Here is a 6,838-nt window from a genome sequence, read left to right as displayed (position 1 = left end):
ATCTAAATTTTTGTTTTTGTGCCAGTACCACACTGCCTTGGTTATGGTAGCTTTGTAGTATACTCTGAAGTCAGGGAGCCTGATTCCTCCAGCTGTTTTTTCCCCTCAAGACTGCTTTGGCTATTCGGGGTCTTTTGTTTCTCCATACAAATTTTAAGATATTTTATTCTAGTTCTTTAAAAAAATGCCATTGGTAATTTGATAGGGATTGCATTGAATCTGTAGATTGCTTTGGGTAGTAGAGTCATTTTCACAATATTCATTCTTCCAATCCAAGAACATGGTATATCTCTCCATCTGTTTTCATCATCTTCAATTTCTTTCATCAGTGTCTTATAGCTTCCTGAATACAGGTCTTTTGTCTTCCTAGGTAGGTTTATTCCTAGATATTTTTTTGTTTTTGTTGCAATAGTAAATGGGAGTGTTTCCTTAATTTCTCTTTCAGATTTTTTATCATTAGTGTATAGGAATGCAAGAGATTTCTGTGCATTAATTTTGTATCCTGCAACTTTACCAAATTCATAGATCAGCTCAGTAGTTTTCTGGTGTCATCCTTAGGATTCTCTATGTATACTATCATGTCATCTGCAAAGACTGACAGTTTAACTTCTTCTTTTCCAATTTGGATTCCTTTGATTTCTTTTTCTTAACTTATTGCCATGGCTAGGACTTCCAAAACTATGTTGAGTAATAGTGGTGAGAGTGGACATCCTTGTCTTGTTCCTGATCTTAGAGAAAAGGCTTTCCGTTTTTCACCATTGAGAATGATGTTGGCTGTGGGTTGGTCATATATGGCCTTTATTATGTTGAGGTAGGTTCCCTCTATGCCCACTTTATGGAGAGTTTTTATCATAAATGGGTGTTGAATTTTGTCAAAAGCTTTTTCTGCATCTATTGAGATGATCATATGGTTTTTCTTCTTCACTTTGTTAATATGGTGTATCACATTGATTGATTTGCATATATTGAAGAATCCTTGCATCCCTGGGATAAATCTCACTTGATCATGGTGTATGATCTTTTTAATGTGTTGTTGGATTCTGTTTGCTAGTATTTTCTTGAGGATTTTTGTATCTATATGCATCAGTGATATTGGTGTGTAATTTTCTTTTTTTGTAGTATCTTTGTCTGGTTTTGGTATCAGGGTGATGATGGCCTCATAGAATGAGTTTGGGAGTGTTCCTTCCTCTGCAAATTTTTGGAAGAGATTGAGAAGGATGGGTGTTAGCTCTTCTCTAAATGTTTGATAGAATTCACCTGTGAAGCCATCTGGTCCTGGACTTTTGTTTGTTGCAAGATTTTTAATCACAGTTTCAGTTTCATTACTTGTGATTGGTTTGTTCATATTTTCTATTTCTTCCTGGTTCAGTCTTGGAAGGTTATACCTTTCTAAGAATTTGTCCATTTCTTCCAGGTTGTCCATTTTATTGGCATAGAGTTGCTTGTAGTAGTCTCAGGATGCTTTGTATTTCTGCGGTGTCTGCTGTAACTTCTCCTTTTTCATTTCTAATTTTATTGATTTGAGTCCTCTCTTTCTTGATGGTTTGTCTAATGGTTGTCTAGTGGTTTACCAATTTTGTTTATCTTGTCTAATGTTTTACCAATTTTGTTTATCTTCTCAAAGAAGCAGCTTCTAGTTTTATTGATCTTTGCTATTGTTTTCTTTGTTTCTATTTCACTTATTTCTGCTCTGATCTTTACGATTTCTTTCCTTCTACTAACTTTGGGTTTTGTTTGTTCTTCTTTCTCTAGTTCCTTTAGGTGTAAGGTTAGTTTGTTTATTTGAGATTTTTCTTTTCTTGACGTAGGCTTGTACTGCTATAAACTTCCCTTTTAGAACTGCTTTTGCTGCATCCCATAGGTTTTGAATCGTCGTGTTTTCATTGTCATTTGTCTGTAGGTATTTTTTGATTTCCTCTTTGATTTCTTCAGTGATCTCTTGGTTATTTAGTAACGTATTGTTTAGCTTCCATGTGTTTGTGTTTTTTTTACGGTTTTTCCCTGTAATTCATTTCTAATCTCATAGTGTTGTGGTCAGAAAAGATGCTTGACGTGATTTCAATTTTCTTAAATTTACTGAGGCTTGATTTGTGACCCAATATGTGATCTCTCCTGGAGAATTTTCCGTGCGCACTTGAGAAGAAAGTGTAATCAGCTGTTTTTGGATGGAATGTGCTATAAATATCAATTAAATCTAACTGGTCTATTGTGTTATTTAAAGCTTGTGTTTCCTTAGTAATTTTCTGTTTGAATGATCTCTCCATTGTTGTAAGTGAGGTGTTAAAGTCCCCCACTATTATTGTGTTACTGTCAATTTCCTCTTTTATAGCTGTTAGTATTTGCCTTATGTATTGAGGTGCTCCTATGTTGGGTGCATATATATTTATAATTGTTATATCTTCTTCTTGGATGATCCGTTGATCACTATGTAGTGTCCTTCCTTGTTTCTTGTGACATTTTTTATTTTAAGGTCTATTTTATCTGATATGTGTATTGATACTCCAGTTTTCTTTTGATTTCCATTTGCATGGAATATCTTTTTCCATCCCCTCACTTTCAGTTTGTATGTGTCCCTAGGTCTGAGGTGGGTCTCTTGTAGACAGCATAAATATGGGTCCTGTTTTTGTATCCATTCATCGAGCCTGTGTCTTTTGGTTGGAGCATTTAATCCACTCATATTTAAGGTAATTATTGATATGTATGTTCCTGTTACCATTTTCTTAATTGTTATGGGTTTGTTCTTGTAGGTCGTTTTCTTCTCTTGTGTTTCCCACTTGGAGAAGTTCCTTTAGCTTTTGTTGTAGAGCTGGTTTGGTGGTGCTGAATTTTCTTAGCTTTTGTCTGTAAGGCTTTTGACTTCTCCATCAAATCTGAATGAGATCCTTGCCGGGTAGAGTAATCTTGGTTGTAGGTTCTTACCTTTCATCAGTTTAAATATGTCATGCCACTCCCTTCTGGCTTGTAGAGTTTCTGCTGAGAAATCAGCTGTTAATCTTATGGGAGTTCCCTTGTATGTTATTTTTCAGTTTTCCCTTGCTGTTTTCATAATTTTTTTGTCTTTAATTTTTGCCAATTTGATTACTATGTGTCTCGGTGTGTTTCTCCTTGGGTTTATCCTGTATGGGACTCTCTGTGCTTCCTGGACTTGGGTGGCTACTTCCTTTCCCATATTAGGGTAGTTTTCAACTATAATCTCTTCAAATATTTTCTTGGGTCCTTTCTCTCTCTCTTCTCCTCCTGGGACCCCTATAATGTGAATGTTGTTACGTTTAATGTTGTTTCAGAGGTCTCTTAGGCTGTCTTCATTTCTTTTCATTCTTTTTTCTTTATTCTGTTCCACGGCGGTGAATTCAACCATTCTGTGTTCCAGGTCACTTATCCATTCTTCTGCCTCAGTTATTCTGCTATTGATTCCTTCGAGTGTATTTTTCATTTCAGTTATTGCATTGTTCATCTGTTTGTTTGTTCTTTAATTCTTCCAGGTCTTTGTTAAACATTTCTTGCACCTTCTCAGTCTTTGCCTCCATTCTTTTTTTGAGGTCCTGGATCATCTTCACTATCATTATTCTGATTTCTTTTTCTGGAAGGTTGCCTATCTCCCCTTCATTTAGTTGTTTTTCTGGGGTTTTATCTTGTTCCTTCATCTGGTACATAGCCCTCTGCGTTTTCATCTTGTCTATCTTTCTGTGAATGTGGTTTTTGTTCCACAGGCTGCAGGATTGTGGTTCTTCTTGCTTCTGCTGTCTGCCCTCTGGTGGATGAGGCTATCTAAGAGGCTTGAGCAAGTTTCCTCCAATTCCACTATTAATACTTTGGTTGGGACTTCCCTGATGGGAAGCCCTGAACATAGTTTTTGCAATTCGCTTTTCACCTTATGTATGAACAACTTCTATTTCAGTACTTATTTATCTATACATACTTTTCAAAAAGCTGCATAGTGTTCCAATGTATGTCTATACTATGCTTTATTTAACCAAACCTTCACTATCAGATTTTTAGTTTTCATTTTTTACTGTTATATACAATGAGCTAAAATCATTCCTATATCTTGTTTAAATTTGGGGGAAACTATTTAAAGTGCATAACTGAGTAGGTATATTTTGCAACAGTTCTGAAATTGTGCAATATACTTACACGAATACCTTAACAGTTATAAACTACAGTGTATCCACCACCCTCCAAGTCAAGAAATAAAACATTACTGGCCCCCCAGAATACATCCTCATCCCTTCCCAATTACAGTCCTCTTTTAAGATTTTGACATGCATTATCAAATCGTCCCTTTCCCACAGGTGTCCTTCATGAAATAACTGAAATCTGTTGGTTCATGGACTTAATAACAAAATATCAAATTGAATTACATCAAATGACACGTTGGCAGTAGTAAAATCGTACCTTTTATTCCTAGACAGTAGTTGAAAATATAATTTAGTTTTGAATTTCAGTTCTCTGTGACTGATATTTCACACAGTTGTAGGCATTTTGGCCTATACTGCCACGTAAGGGAAGCCTCACCTGCCCAAGTAGGTGTTCAACACAAGTGAGACACTGTTTGTGTCTCATTAGTACAGGAATGGGTTGTTTTCTCAGTTTCTTGTCCTTTTCTTTGAGTTGATCATCTCAGTGTCAGATCGATACTGTGCTGGACTTTGATGCAGGTTTAAGAGGAAAGGGGGGAAAAAAGAGGAAAGGGGCCTGGGAGCCAAACGCAGTACAGCCTACTTTTATTGGTATGGGACTTGGTTCTCCAAACTATGAATGTATTGTCCAACTGACCCTTGAACAAGGTGGGAGGGTGGTTTAGGGTGTAGGCCCCCCACCCACCCCTGGAGTGGAAAATCCATGTATAACTTTACAATTGGTCCTCAGTAACTGCACTTCTGCACCCTTGGATTCAACCAACCAGGGATCGGGGATCATGTATTATTGTAGTGTGCAGTTACTGAAAAAAATCCACGTGTGAGTGGACCTGCAGTCCAAACCCACGTTGTTCAAGGGTCAACTGTCTATAGATATGTGACGTATGTGTATGTGTGTATGTATATGTCATATACTCAGAATTGATTTCCCGTCATTAGCCTGTATACATCAATTAAAAAGGATATTAGTTTTTTTTTTTTTTGGGTACGTGGGCCTCTCACTGTTGTGGCCTCTCCCGTTGCAGAGCATAGGCTCCAGACGCGCAGGCTCAGCGGCCATGGCTCACGGGCCCGCCGCTCCGCGGCATGTGGGATCTTCCCGGACCGGGGCACGAACCCATGTCCCCTGCATCGGCAGGTGGACTCTCAACCACTGCACCACCAGGGAAGCCCTAGTCTTTTTTCTATAGAAAAAATCATCTGATTGGCAATAAGGGCTGGCTTTGGTAATTAAATTAAGTAACAGATATGTGCCGTGAAATAAATGAGTGAAATCTGTAGCTCTGAGATTTTCATGAAATTATATTTTAAGCATATGGTAATGGCAAAGGCGTATTGAAATTAACAAATTTAAAATTTCCCTCCCTGAGTCTAGTAGATTAAATAAGTTGCTTCCAAGTAAAAGAAAAAGAGGTGTAATTAATAATTATTTGCTATTTTGGTATAGGCTTGGGACCCCAGGACATTAAGAGAGTGAATGACACTAACAACTGGGTAGCTAAAAGTGACATAAAAATTGTATTTGAAAATGCCAGTATTTAAAATGCCAGGAATATCATTTCATAACTATTTAAACTCAGAATGAAAACCTTTAGATGCTAACTTAAAAATGCATGAGAGGGTTCATAGTTTAAAAAATTATTTTGGAGGTATAAGGACAACAATTTTTGATGACCATTATTTTAGGTCCTAAGACCAACTTGCAGCCAAGTGAAAAGGAGGTTTTTATGTGATTTGGCCTTTCAGGTAAGAAGGTGATGCCTTCTTCTTTCTCCTCCTCCTTCCTCTTTCTTCTGTTCTCCTCCCCCTCCCTTTCTTCTCCTCCTCCTCCTCCTCTTCCTCCTTCTTTTTTTTTTTTTCTTTTTTTTTTTTTTTGCGGTACGCGGGCCTCTCACTGCTGTGGCCTCTCTCGTTGCGGAGCACAGGCTCCGGACGCGCAGGCTCAGCGGCCATGGCTCACGGGCCCAGCCGCTCCGCGGCATGTGGGATCTTCCCGGACCGGGGCACGAACCCGCGTCCCCTGCATTGGCAGGCGGACCCTCAACCACTGCGCCACCAGGGAAGCCCCTCTTCCTCCTTCTTATCCTTCATCATCATCAACATCATCAAACGACTATCACTTATTAAGGGCTTAGGGCTTCCCTGGTGGCGCAGTGGTTGAGGGTCCGCCTGCCAATGCAGGGGACGCGGGTTCGTGCCCCGGTCCGGGAAGATCCCACATGCCGCGGAGTGGCCATGGCCGCTGAGCCTGCGCGTCCAGAGCCTGTGCTCCGCAGCGGGAGAGGCCACAGCGGTGAGAGGCCCGCGTATCGCAAAAAAAAAAAAAAAAAAAGGTCAATATAAGGGCTTACTCTGTGCCAGGCACTGAACTAAGCAGTCTGTATGCATTATTTATTTATTTTTAATCCTCACAGCACCCCATGAGGTAGAAATTACTATCCCCATTTTATAGTCAAGGTACTAAGACTCCAGGTAATAAATGATAGAGCCACTTTTGAGCAAAGGTTGGGCTGATTCCAGAGCCTATGCTCTTGACCACTTTTGTCTGCTTTGTTAAATAGTGGGGTTTGGGCAAAAGCCTCACGGTAATAAAGAGCATGCACTGGCTAGCCTTGTCTTCTACATGTGTATTTCCTCTGGGGATCTAGCTGAATGGACAGGATTCAAGTTAGTGATCCTGGGTTCTATTCATCTCTTAC

Source organism: Phocoena phocoena, chromosome 9, assembly GCF_963924675.1.
Source record: "Phocoena phocoena chromosome 9, mPhoPho1.1, whole genome shotgun sequence".
Taxonomy (NCBI): Eukaryota; Metazoa; Chordata; class Mammalia; order Artiodactyla; family Phocoenidae; genus Phocoena; species Phocoena phocoena.
Note: the sequence above shows the minus strand (reverse complement) of the source record.